Genomic DNA, 12,401 nt, shown 5'->3' with positions numbered 1-12,401 from the left:
CTGACCCTTGGAGTAGAGGGTTTTTTCCTTTTACCCTTCTCTCAGCTCTACAGCTTTTCACATGTACCCTGAAAGTGACAGTGTTTGCTGCCTTTCTTCCAAAGGCTTAAGACATTTTGGGCTTGCTCCCCAAAGTGCATAGAAGCCAATACTATTGCACTGGGTTTTGAAAAAATGAAAAGCTTTTACTGTGAAGTCAACTGGCAAAAAGAAAGGAGGCAAGTCTGTCTCTCTCACCCAGAGTTCAGGGCAAGTTTTAAAGGGTTAGGGAAAACAGGCTGGTATGTGGAAGTGCTGGCAGGTTTCTATTGGAGAGCTTTGGAACTTGACCATTTGTGGTAAAATATGGTAAGAGACTTCAGAGCTGATCTTCCTGGACAATGGACAGTTCACTTCAGAAAGGGTTCCTGTGTTTAAGTTCTAGTCATGTCCTGGTCCTATGGTTCTGTTGGTGGGAGTGGGGAAGGGGCAAGACTTTGGTTTCAGGTACAGCTGGACGTCAAAGCTCTTTCCTCTGTGCATGTTTTGGCTGCATGACTTGAGGTTTTAGTCTGTTGTCTTTTAAAAGCAATTCAATATCATATTAGAAAATAGGATAGGACCAGTTTGAGATGGTCTGCAGTTCCAAATCCCTCACTTTTGTCGTTCATTCCTCTATCTTGAGAGAAATAGGGCAATGGGGTCCAGGTTCAGTTAAGATGGTGGATTAACTTCACGATGAAGTCAGATTTCTCCTCCCATTGTGCACTTACAATCTCACATGCCCACCTCTTCCTTCTGTGATGGTCCCTAAGCCTTAGAGCAGGCATTCTGGGTAAATTTGCAAGCAGAGACCACAGTAACAGTGGAGGAAGCAGCAAGACAGGACACCTGTAACTTAGTATGAGATAAAAAATAAAAACTAACTTTTGTCATTGTGCCCTGCAGGACCTGAACCATGATAATAACTATCATAATGATCACTGCGAAGAAAGTTTGGAGTTTGGTGGCTGCTTCCTGCTGATCAGGGATGTATATCAGCAGGATGAATGCAATTGCTTTGCTCCTAGCTATAAGAGTTTCCCAATGTTAGGATTATGTTTTAAAAGGAGATATTTGAACCCAGTCCTGGGGAAAAAGACATATTGAACAACAGAGGGTGAGCAGCTTAAACATCTCTATAGTGCATATTAGAAAAGAGATAAGCAGGAAAATTTGTAACCCACATTGGGGAAGAAGGACTCAATGCCTTGGGGAAGCCAACTGAAAAGATCATGGAGTAGGTCAAACTTGGTTGTTTGTCAGAGACTTTTGGAGATAGGTGGCTTCCTGTCTAATTTCATCTAGGTGGGTTTCAACTTCTGCAGAAGTGTTTATATAAATGCAACATGATGAGTTGGCCACTGCACAAACACCTCCTTACTCAGCTAACAAATAATCTAAACCAATCCTGTTGTCTAAGAACACAAGTGCCTAGGACTCTAAGATGGTCTGTGGAGTCTTAGAGCTTGAGCAGTAGAATGGGCCAAATGGCTGATTGTACAGGTTAAATTCCATACCATCAGGTATTTAATAAGAGGTATGTCTATGAAAACAAAAGAAAATCAAATTATAAACCAATTTTTGAGTTTGTAAGAGTGTCAGTTGAGAAGATTTCTAGATGTAAAACTGGAATCATCTTTTGTAGTTTGAAATGTCTCTGATGAGGTCACCAGACACTCAGGTAAACTATTGGCATGGCTTATATAGCATCAGTCACTGAGATTAAGGGTGAGCTGTTGTGGCGATTTCTCTGAAGTGTATATTATGTCATCCAGCTGCAGTTTGTAATTGCAAGGCTCACAAAAAAGGCAGGTTAGTTTTCAATAATTCCAAGTTAAATGATGAGAGAAAAATGAAACATTAGGTCAGAAGGTTGCAGTCAAATATTTAGGAAAATCAGAGAGACTCCTGCTGAGAAGGTAACCATGCAGAACCTCATCCACCACCTGGCCTCCTACCTGGAGAAGGTGTGCACCATGGAGGCGGCTAAGGGTGACCTAGAGGTGAAGATACGAGACTGGTACCAGAAGCAGGGCCAACCAGCCCGTGAATACAGCCACTACTACCAGACCATCAAGGACCTGCGGGACAAGATTCTTGGTGCCACCATTGAGAACTGCAAGGTTATCCTGCAGATGGACAATGCCCTTGTTGCTGCCAATGACTTCCTAACCAAGTATGGAGCAGACCCTGTGCCTGAGCATGGAGGCTGACACCAGTGGCCTGAGCAGGGTGCTGGATGAGCTTACCCAGGCCAGAGCCGGTCTGGAGATGCAGATTGAATGCCTGATGGAGGAGCTGGCCTACCTGGAGAAGAACCAAGCGAAGGAAATCAGTTCTCTGAGGGGCCAGGTAGGTGGCCAGGTCAGCATGGAGGTGGATTCTACTCCCAGCATTTACCTAGCCAAGATCCTGCGTGACATGGCAATATGAGGTCATGGCCAAGAAGAACTGGAAGGATGCTGAAGCCTGGTTCACTAGCTCGAATGAGGAGCTGAACTGGAAGCTTGTTGGCCACATGGAGCAACTGCAGATTAGGAAGAAGGAGGTCACTGACCTGCACAGCACCCTCCAAGGTCTGGAGATAGAGCTGCAATCTCAGCTCAGCATGAAAGCTGCCATGGAAGGCACGCTGGCGGAAACAGAGGCTCACTTTGGACCCCCACTGGCATAGATACAGGCACTGATCAGCAGTATCGAAGCCCAGCTGAGTGATGTTCTTGCTGACATCAAGCTGCAGAACCTGGAGTACAGGCAGCTCATGGACTCAAGATGTGGCTGGAGCAGGAGATCGCCATCTACAGCAGCCTGCTCAAGGGCCAGGATGTCTTCTACAACCTGTTCACCACCAAGACTGGCTGAATCCAGCAGCGTCCTGGGCTTCCTGCTTTCAGCAGAAGGGTGGATGCTCCTGGGTAGGGGGGTAGTGGGAGGGGAGGGACCCTTACCTCTGGCTCTTCTTCTGACCTGTCAATAAAATTTTATGGCCCAAGGGGGTGGGGGTGGGGGTGGGGGGGAAGAAAACCAGAAGAATCAGGATGTAGTCCCGTTTACCGGTAAAAAACCAAAACCTCAAAGACAATCAACTGAATTAGAATCTAATATCAATGATTGTGAATATTAAATTGAAAACAATTTTTCTTTCTAAAAGATCCCTCATTTTTACCAAAGATAGCTAAATTAGGACTAATTTATTTGCAAAGTTAGTCTAGTTTCAGTAACTTTGCCTGATTATTTGTATAAGTCCAGCAAGAATAGTAATTAACTACATAGGCTCTTTTTATTTATTTATTTTTTTAAATATATCTTTATTGACTTCAGAGAGAAGAAGGGAGAGAGAGAAATGTAAATGATGAGAGAGTCATTGATCAGCTGCCTCCTGCATGCCCCCAACTAGGGATAGAGCCCACAACGCAGGCATGTGCCCTGACCGGGAATGGAACCGATCGCTTGGATCCTAGGTTGATGCTCAACCGCTGAGCCATGCCCAGCTGGGCTACATAGGCTCTTTTAAATCTGCTTTGCTGTAATTTTTCATAAGGAATCTCCTTATGAAAATTAGCGTCTTAAGACCAAGAAACCAAGCCACATACTTGCCATCAGACTTTGCCTGCAATACCTACAGATTTGAGTGAATTCCTCTCTTCTAGGGTTCCCAAACATATACTGAGGTTCTTTCTTTGCATCTCTCAAGAAGCAATCTTTCTTCCTCACCTGGAATGACTTCTGTGAAACATGTCAGCAAGGTACCAGGCTCTTTTCCAAGGGGCTTTTATTGGCTTCCAAAGTCAATCTTAATTCTTTAAATCTTTCTGGTCATATCTGAGTCTATAAATGTTTGTCTCAATCATGACAATTCTGTCAAAGCCTTGGAAATAAAACCAGTTTCCAGTTGTGTCCTGTTATAAAGAAAATACATTCTTATTAAAGTTATGCAATCATATAAATAAAATACTCATTAAAAATATGAAAATAAAAATACTCATTAAGAGTTTCTATGTTCTGGAGGGATCTGATAGGGAGAAAAATAAATGTTTCAATTCTGCTTATAAATGTATAATTTACCAAAGTGCTCTAAGTCAGCAATTTTCAGCCTGTGTGCCATGGCATACTGGTATGCCACAAGAACTTTTAAAACATGCAATACCTGGCTATTTAGTAAGGCACACTGACCTCTTTGCCCTTAGATTGCCAAACAAAAAAAATGGCAACAGCCAACATAACAATAGCCATCTGATATGAATGACTCAAAATTATACCTTTTTTTTTTGTCAGATTGACAAAAAATATATATCTTTTGGTGTGCCACAGAATTTTAATAATTTATGTACGCTATGAGATGAAAAAGGTTAAAAATTGCTGCTCTAAATCGTAGGTAGTTTAAGAGAAACAAGTTTCCTTATATCTGGGAAGCAAAAGATTTTAAATATCAGCAATATATATTTTTTAAATCACAAAAATGATAATCATTCTTATTGCATGTAGTCCCCAGTAGTTAATTTTTTTTTTTTTTGCTAGACCATTTGCCAGTATTTCATCAATCTAGTTTTTCCCTAGAGTTCTATAAATCTTTATCAGTTTAAAGGTATAATCCAGAAGCTTATTCTTAAAAACATATTTTGTAGACTCTTGGAGATTATAATCTCTAGAAAATACATTTTAGTAATACTATATGTATACAAATACAACATAATTTTATTTATTTATTTGATAAAGTTTCCCATGTAATTTTAGTATATCAAGTAGGCCTACTTAGTTTAACTTTTCTCTTTTATAGAGATAGAGAAAAGAATTCTTTGAGGCATTCCAGGGGCCCACTGGAATAACCAAAGCCATTTCCAGGTTAAGAAAAAGTTTCTTTTTAAAACCTGAACCCTGAGAAGTTTTCAAGCATACTTGACCAAAAAGATCATATATTTTTATGAAACAATATTAAATTATCTATTTACCCAAAATGAAAATAAAATATCTCAAACATAAATACAGGTTACCTATTGTTAGCAAAACTTTAGTTTTTAGGATTGAAAAGGTTGCTTTCTTGAGTAATCGAGTACCTGATTAAGACAACATAAACACAGAAAACTATTTTAATAAAACAGAATCTTTGCTTTATAGGCAGGAAACTTTTCATATCTTATCTGGAGCAGAACAATACAGGAAAACTTCCTTTTAACACTGTAAAAGAACCAAACTCTAATTCTGTATCGGTGTACTTTTGATATTTAAATTCATTTACTTAATTACATTTACTCCAATGTTTATTCAGTTTAACCACATATAAAACTTCCTCTTTCTCAAGGTTTCTTTACATGAACCTTTTACAACTTTCCTTGTCCAGCTTAGTTTGTCTCTTCTTACTTCTTCAGAAATAACCAGCCTAGGACAAATCACTTTTTTTTTTTAATTCCTCAAAATGTAGTACTGAAACTGGACACAAGGGGTCCAAGGCTGCCTCTCTCTACTTGAGCCAAATTAAGCAGACAAGGTTGAATCAAATGTGAGCGTTTATTCCATTATTGCCACAAAATGAGAGAACAGTCAGTCACCCTGGAAATTCTGCTCTGACTCCCCTTACCAATTGGCTGATTGTGGGGAGCCACTGTGGCCCCAGGCATGGAGGAGCTGCCTGGGTGAGCTGCAGATCTGCTCTCCTGCTCCCTGACCCAGACCTTGAGGCACCAAGGCAGTACTAATTTAGCTTGCAGCCAGAAATTCCAGAAAGGCTTATTAGGAAGTTGGCCCTGGCCTGAAGGTTTAAGGGACAGTCAAGCCATATACCAAGCCAAGGACTCAATCCTCCCCAAAAGTTCCCATTACAAGCTGAGATAAAGATAGTTACCAAGGTCTGAGCTCATGCAGGTGGCAGAGTGTTTACTTTGAAAGAGCATTCATATGGCCTTAAAGGAATGCCGGGTGGGGTGCTATTCAGCAAAATCAACAGTGTCTGTATAAATTGAGCTGAGAAAATAAACTTGGGGCTGGCAGCAGTTCTCCCGATCCCATCTTTTTTGTGTCTGTCTTTTCTCTATCCTCACCCCTTCCTCAGGACCGTTTGATTTTGCCGGCGGGCTCTGGCAGCTGATTATAAACCAGTGAAGGAGAAGATAACTACATGCCGCTGCGAGCTATAAGTGTAACGGGGAGGGGAGGGGAGGGGAGAGTCTGCAGTCCAGCCTTCAGGAGCTCAAAGTCCAATAACCAGGTGGCTAATCTTCTATGATGTTACAAACAGCTCAGCCCATTCCTGGGACCAAAGAATGGTCAGTGTTCCTGAGACAAACTCCTAGAGGGCACATCAACCAAATCAAAGTGTATCCTGTCCTTGGTCTGTCCTCAAACTGTATTTCTTTTCTGAGTAATGGACCCACCGAGGCATCTTATCTTTTTACAGCCTTGTTTTATCCTCCAGTCTCCCAGGGTCTGTAAGAAAACTTCTTACCTGTAGTTAGTAAGGTGAATGATTATTAAGCAACTGTGGCTCTATTCCTTTTTTTTTTTTTTAATTTTATTATTGTTTAAAATATTACAGATGTCCCTTTTTCTCCCCAATGACCCATTCCACCCCATTCCTTCCCCCTCCCCAGTCCCTCTCCCCATCATTGTCCATGTCCTTGGGTTGTGCATATATGCATATAAATTCTTTGGCTACTCTCTCCCCCTCCACCCACCCGCCCTCCTCCGTCCCTCTGACATTCATCAGTCTCATCTATGCTTCCATGTCATTGAATCTATTCTGTTCATCAGTTTATTAAGTTCTTTAGATTCCACGTATAAGCAAGATCATGTGATATTTGTCTTTTGCTGCCTGGCTTATTTCACTTAGCATAATATTCTCTAGGTCCATCCATACTGTCCCAAAGGGTATGAGATTTTTCTTCTTTACAGCTGTGTAGTATTCCATGGCTCTATTCTTATTATGTGCTCTTCCCCACTATCAGTACTTCCATATATTACACCTTCTACTACTAAAAACATATAATTTTCTTTCATCTTAATTAGGATTCTTAACCCTAGAAACCTTAATTTCTAGTGAAAACCGAAAGTAAGCAATTGTCATTCTTTAGGTTGTCAAATTTATTATTATATTTTATAACCTCTAGAAACAGTTTTTTTATTGGCAAATATATAATTTTTAGAAACATGCTTTTTCAATAAAGCACAAGTCATATTAACAGATCCAAATTTATCTTTAGTTTCTCTCTAATAATAAGCTCAAAGTAGGCAATTTAGATTAATCTAACAATGTATTATTTTCCCACCCAGAGATAATCTAGACATTCAATGGCCATCTATCACCAATCTAGCCAGCGAAACTTAAAGTTTCAACCAAAGAGACCTAGAAAACAATTTCCAAGCACATATACAATAGAATTATAATTTAAAATCAGTTCCATGTAGAAACCTTTTTTACTTAAACCTATTTTAACTTATTTGCTCTCAATAATCATGTCTAGATTACCCATGAAACTTCATCATGTTGAATTATTTTCTTGCTGACAAATTTTGCAACAGAGACAACATCAACTCATTTTTGTAAAACCAGGTAAAACAAAAATATTTAATGTTAATAACTCTAAAAAAGATGTCTACTGAACCAAACCAAATTTAAATAAGCTTTAATAAAAATATCTTCCCAGGTCATGTAAACTGAAAAGCATCTGGGCTAGTTTCTATTACATTTTTGAGAATTCTCATATAAGCTCTTAATTCCTATGTCAATTAAACAGAGTTTATAAAGTAATACTACCATCTGCATGTAGAAAATACTATATTATACATAAAAAATGCAGACCAAAAACAAAACAAAAACATCACAGAGATAAAATCACAAACAGAATTACTAATAATTATAGAGAAAATGCAAGGTTTTTCATTTGCCCTTTATAGTTATTAAGGAGGCTTGGGGAAAGGGGGTTACAAAAAAGAGTACCAATTTTGAAGAATACATTCCAAGGAATTGCAGTTAAAGATACTACTTGTGCTCTAGCTGGTTTGGATCAATGGTTAGAGCATCAGCCCACAGACTGAAGGGTCCTGGGTTTGATTCCAGCCAAGGGCACATACCTTGGTTGCAGGCTCGATCCTGGGCCCTGGTCAGGGCACATGTGGGAGGCAACCAATACATGTGTCTCTCTCAAATTGATGTTTCTCCCTCTCTCTCTCTCTCTTCCCACCCACTCTGTCTGAAAAGCAATGGAAAAAAATGTCCTCAAGTTTGGGACAGCATAGGCGGACCTGGAGAAAATTATGCTAAGTGAAATAAGTCAGGCAGAGAAAGACAAATATCACATAATCTCACTTATATGTGGAATCTAAAGAACAAAATAAACTGATGAACAAAATAGATCCAGTGGCATAGAAGCATGAAACAGACTGATGAATCTCAGAGGGAAGGGGGTGGGTAGGGAGAGATTCACCAAAGAATTCATATGCGTATATACATAACCCATGGACACAGACCATAGTGTGACCAAGGCCTGGGGTGGGGGTGGGTGCAGGGTAGAAGGGGTCAATGGGGAAAAAAAGGGGACATCTGTAATACTTTCAACAATAAAGATACTTTTTTAAAAAAACCCACTACTTGTGTTTCCCTTAATTTTACAAAAATTTTGTTTAAGGTAACTAGGTCAATGACTTCCCAATTTCAAGCCAATTTTTCGTGGGGCTTCAGTGTCTGAACTTACCATAATGCTTTAGATCCTGAATTTTGATCCCCTTTTTGGGGACAAACTGATGACTCAGGCTCATCCTTGCCAGAACCAGACACCTTTTATTCACTGAAGGTGAAGAGGGCTAATTGACAATCAAGCAATTGTGGTAGGCAGTTAGACAGACATGAGCAAAGCAAGAACAATGGACTAGGTACAGAAGGTCATCAAGGTAGAAAGACCCAGGTGCCTATCAACAGAAAATTGTAGGGTGGGACCTCACCCCCCAGGGTGACCTTTCCTCCCCTAGCATATCGATGGTCATATGGTTTGGACCCCCTGACCTTTTCTCCCTAGTGATAACATCTAGGCCTCAGTTGTATTTCACCTCCAGGCCCAGAAAAGCAACAAAAGCAGCCACAGCTGACCTCAGGACCAGCTGCATTGGCTGATGAGCCCCTGCCCTGGTACCAATACTCCTGGAAAGCTGCTGAATATAGTGAGATCTTCCCCTAGGAACTCTCCTAAAATCTCCATCCTTAAAAGCCTTAGGATGGAGGACCCAGTGTGCTCTCCCTCCCAGAGCACAGCCTGCCAGCACCTTTCCCTTTCCCTCCCCCCTCCCCCCTCCCCCCTTTCCCCTTTCCCCTTTCCCCCCCTTCCCCCTTAGACATGTTACCATTAGCTTCCTCACTCTCAAGGGCCCTTCCTTTACTTCTATAACTTGTTTCCTCAACCCATTTCTTCTATGAATTACTTCTTCCACCTCTATAATTTACCAAATAAATGTTCTCCTGTAGTTGGAGTCTTAGCTCTGAATTCTTTCATAGCCAGAACTCAAATACTGAGGTTGCTGAACCCAGGTTCAGTCTGACTCCATGGGTGTTGTTCCCGCAGCCTACAACACAATCAATAGAGTTTAAATGAACAGCTCTAATTTAGGTTTGACTGGCTACTGTTGGCAACGCTCTCAGAATTTGCTAAAGAGTGGCAAATTATAGAACCTTTAATTTTAAACAAAATATACACAAAACAAGACCAATACACATATAGTAGATTGAGTACTCTCCGGATAAAGAAATCCAAGACCCTGGGACTCAAACACAAAGATCTGCACTCAAACCTGATTTTTGAGGACCTCAGCAATTATAACCTTTCCTCCAGTTGACTCCCTAGGGTAGGACTTCAATCCACAGTCCTAGCCTCAGTACTCTAACCCAAGTCTCTAAGGGTGGGATTTGAACCCACAATCCTCAAGAGATTCTTAGACAATTTAGGCACAAGCACATATTAGCAAGGTCATTTTCCCAGAAGGTCTCTGATCCAGAAGCTGTTTCTCAAAAGTAAAAGTAGTGCCAAGGAGCCTGGAGTGCTATAGCAGAGAAGCTGGAACCCAGCAGCAGAGCTTCTAGACAAACCAATCTAGGTGGCCACTTTGGGTCAGTTGTGGCGGCCCCTTCTAGAGGGGCTATGGTACCTTAGTGAGGCAATCACAAGATCTTGGTCACTTCTAGTCATCAAAATTGTTACTGAGCAAGAGCTCACTGCCTGATGCACATAAAAGCCAATAACACTATAACACTGGCCTTTGAGGAAAGAAAGAGTTTTTATTATGAAGTCAACTATCAAGGAGGCAGAAGGCAAGGCTGACATCTGTCTCCCAGAGTTCAGGGCAAGTTTTAAGGGATTAGGGGGAACAGGCTGGTATGCAGAAGTGCTGGTAGGGCAGATTTTAATTGGAAAACTTTGGAAGTTGGCCATTCGTGGTATGATATTGGTAAGGGGCTTCAACACAGGATCTAACTGCACAATGAACCCTTTGCTTTGGAAAGAGTTCCTGTGTTCAAGTTCTAGTCATTCCAAGCTTGTCCCAGTTTTTTGGTTCCATGGTGGGGGGGCAGGGAGGTCATCGAGACTTTGGTTCCAAGTGCAATTGTAGGTTAAAGTTCTCTCCTCTACACATGCTTCAGCAACATGACTTGTAGTTTTGGTCTATTGTCTCTTAAAAGCAACTCAGTATCTTGTTAGAAACAGAATACGACTATTTTGAGCTGGTTCTTTGGTTACATTTTGTTTTATACATAATAAGGGTACAGACTTGTGGTAGGCAGTTAGACAGACAAGAGCAGAACAAGGACAATGGGCCAAGTACAGAAAGTCACCAGGGCAGAAAGCCCCAGGTACCTAGCAAAAAACAATTATAGGGTGGGATCTTACATCTAGGGTGATCTTTCTTCCCCTAGCATATCAATCGTCATGCAGTTTGGACCCTCTGACCTTTCCTCCCTAGAGATAACATTTAGACCTCAGTTGTACTTCAGCTCCAGGCCCAGACCAGTGACAAAACCAGCCACAGTTGACCTCAGGACCAGATGCATTGAGTAATGAGCCCCTGCTCTGGCACTGACCAATCAATCAGTGGAGACCTAGACCCTGAGTGAACACACCTGGAAAGCTGCTGAATATTCTGTTGAGATCTTCTGGGACCTCTGTCCCAGTTTCTCTGGAGATGTAAACGCAGGTGGTCTAACTCCCAATACGTGGATATACCACCATGAGGGTCGAGAGACACTTTGGTTCAGTGAGACTGAGCCAATAATTCAAATTTCAAGAAGGGAGACAGAGACGAACATAAAGCAAATCACACAGGGTTTATTTACTAGTTCCAGATGGTTCTCGGCATCAGCAGGGCCACCGGGAGGATCCACCGAAAGACACACACCAGGTCTGGGGATGTGGCCACGACGGCGTCAGTCAGTGCAGTCCTCTGGAAGTTCTCCTAGAGAGGTGCAGGGCAGAGCAAGGCAGGGTCAGCTTTCCCGGAGCTGGGGACGAAGTCTGTGGAGGGCAGACAAGCATCCAAGGATGTGGCCAAAAAGCTCCTGCTTTTAACAGTTCAGTTGAAGGGTGTGGTGCATCTTCAGTGTGTCTTATCGGGGTCCTACAGAGCGTGGGGCCTGGTTGGAAGCCGGGGCTACAAAATGTTAATCTTATCATGGCACACAGGCATCACAGTTACACTCAGTCACACAAAATGGAGTTACTTATTTCAAGTCTAATACATACATCAAACTTATATTCCTGACTCTAATACACACACAAATCTATTTCTATAAAACCTCCCCTAAAATCTCCACTCTTAAAACTCTTAGGATGGAGGACCCAGTGCACTCACCCTCTCGGAAAACCAGGTGGAAGAGGGGGAAAGGGATGGGAAAAGGAAAGGTGCGGGTGTGCTCCCATGATGCTCTAACCAACTGAGCTACCTGGACAGGACCTCAACTATTTATTTTTTTAGATCCAAGTTCGCTTGTGCTCTCTTATCTTATTTCCACTTGTATTCATCCTTTCTACCCTTTGTTTGAACCTTCCATCTGAAAGCACTTTCATCATTGACTCAGGCTGTATTTCTAGGAAACCAAACCTAAGACATCTGCCTATCTTAAATCCCATCTCCAATATTATGAAACTCCCCCAATTTTCTCAACAAAATTTTCCATTTTCTGAAGTCTCATAAAATTTATTATTTACACTTGTAGCACTTAAAACTCTCAACCTTGTATTATGAATATTTTTGCTTATGGTCAATTGGGCACCAACTGGATTAAAATACCCAAATTTGTTAGTTCCATTCATTAATCTAGCATGTATTGAGGACCTATCATGCTGGAGTGCCAGGAATGCAGTGTGACCAAGAGAGACATTGTACTCATCCTCATAAAACTCACAATC

At 41.3% G+C, this 12,401-nt stretch overlaps 1 pseudogene across 1 annotated transcript; it reads left to right on the top strand.

Moving 5' to 3' along the window:
* Positions 1-426: 426 nt before the first annotated feature.
* Positions 427-2,883, top strand: LOC308561605 (keratin, type I cytoskeletal 19 pseudogene; annotated as a pseudogene). Its single transcript has 3 exons — positions 427-486; positions 928-1,067; positions 1,886-2,883. The product of its transcript is annotated as a keratin, type I cytoskeletal 19 pseudogene (transcript).
* The last annotated feature ends 9,518 nt before the right edge of the window (positions 2,884-12,401 follow it).

This window comes from Miniopterus schreibersii, assembly GCF_964146895.1.
Source record: "Miniopterus schreibersii genome assembly, chromosome: 9".
NCBI classification, from domain to species: Eukaryota; Metazoa; Chordata; class Mammalia; order Chiroptera; family Miniopteridae; genus Miniopterus; species Miniopterus schreibersii.
This window is presented reverse-complemented; position numbering and strand designations above follow the sequence as displayed.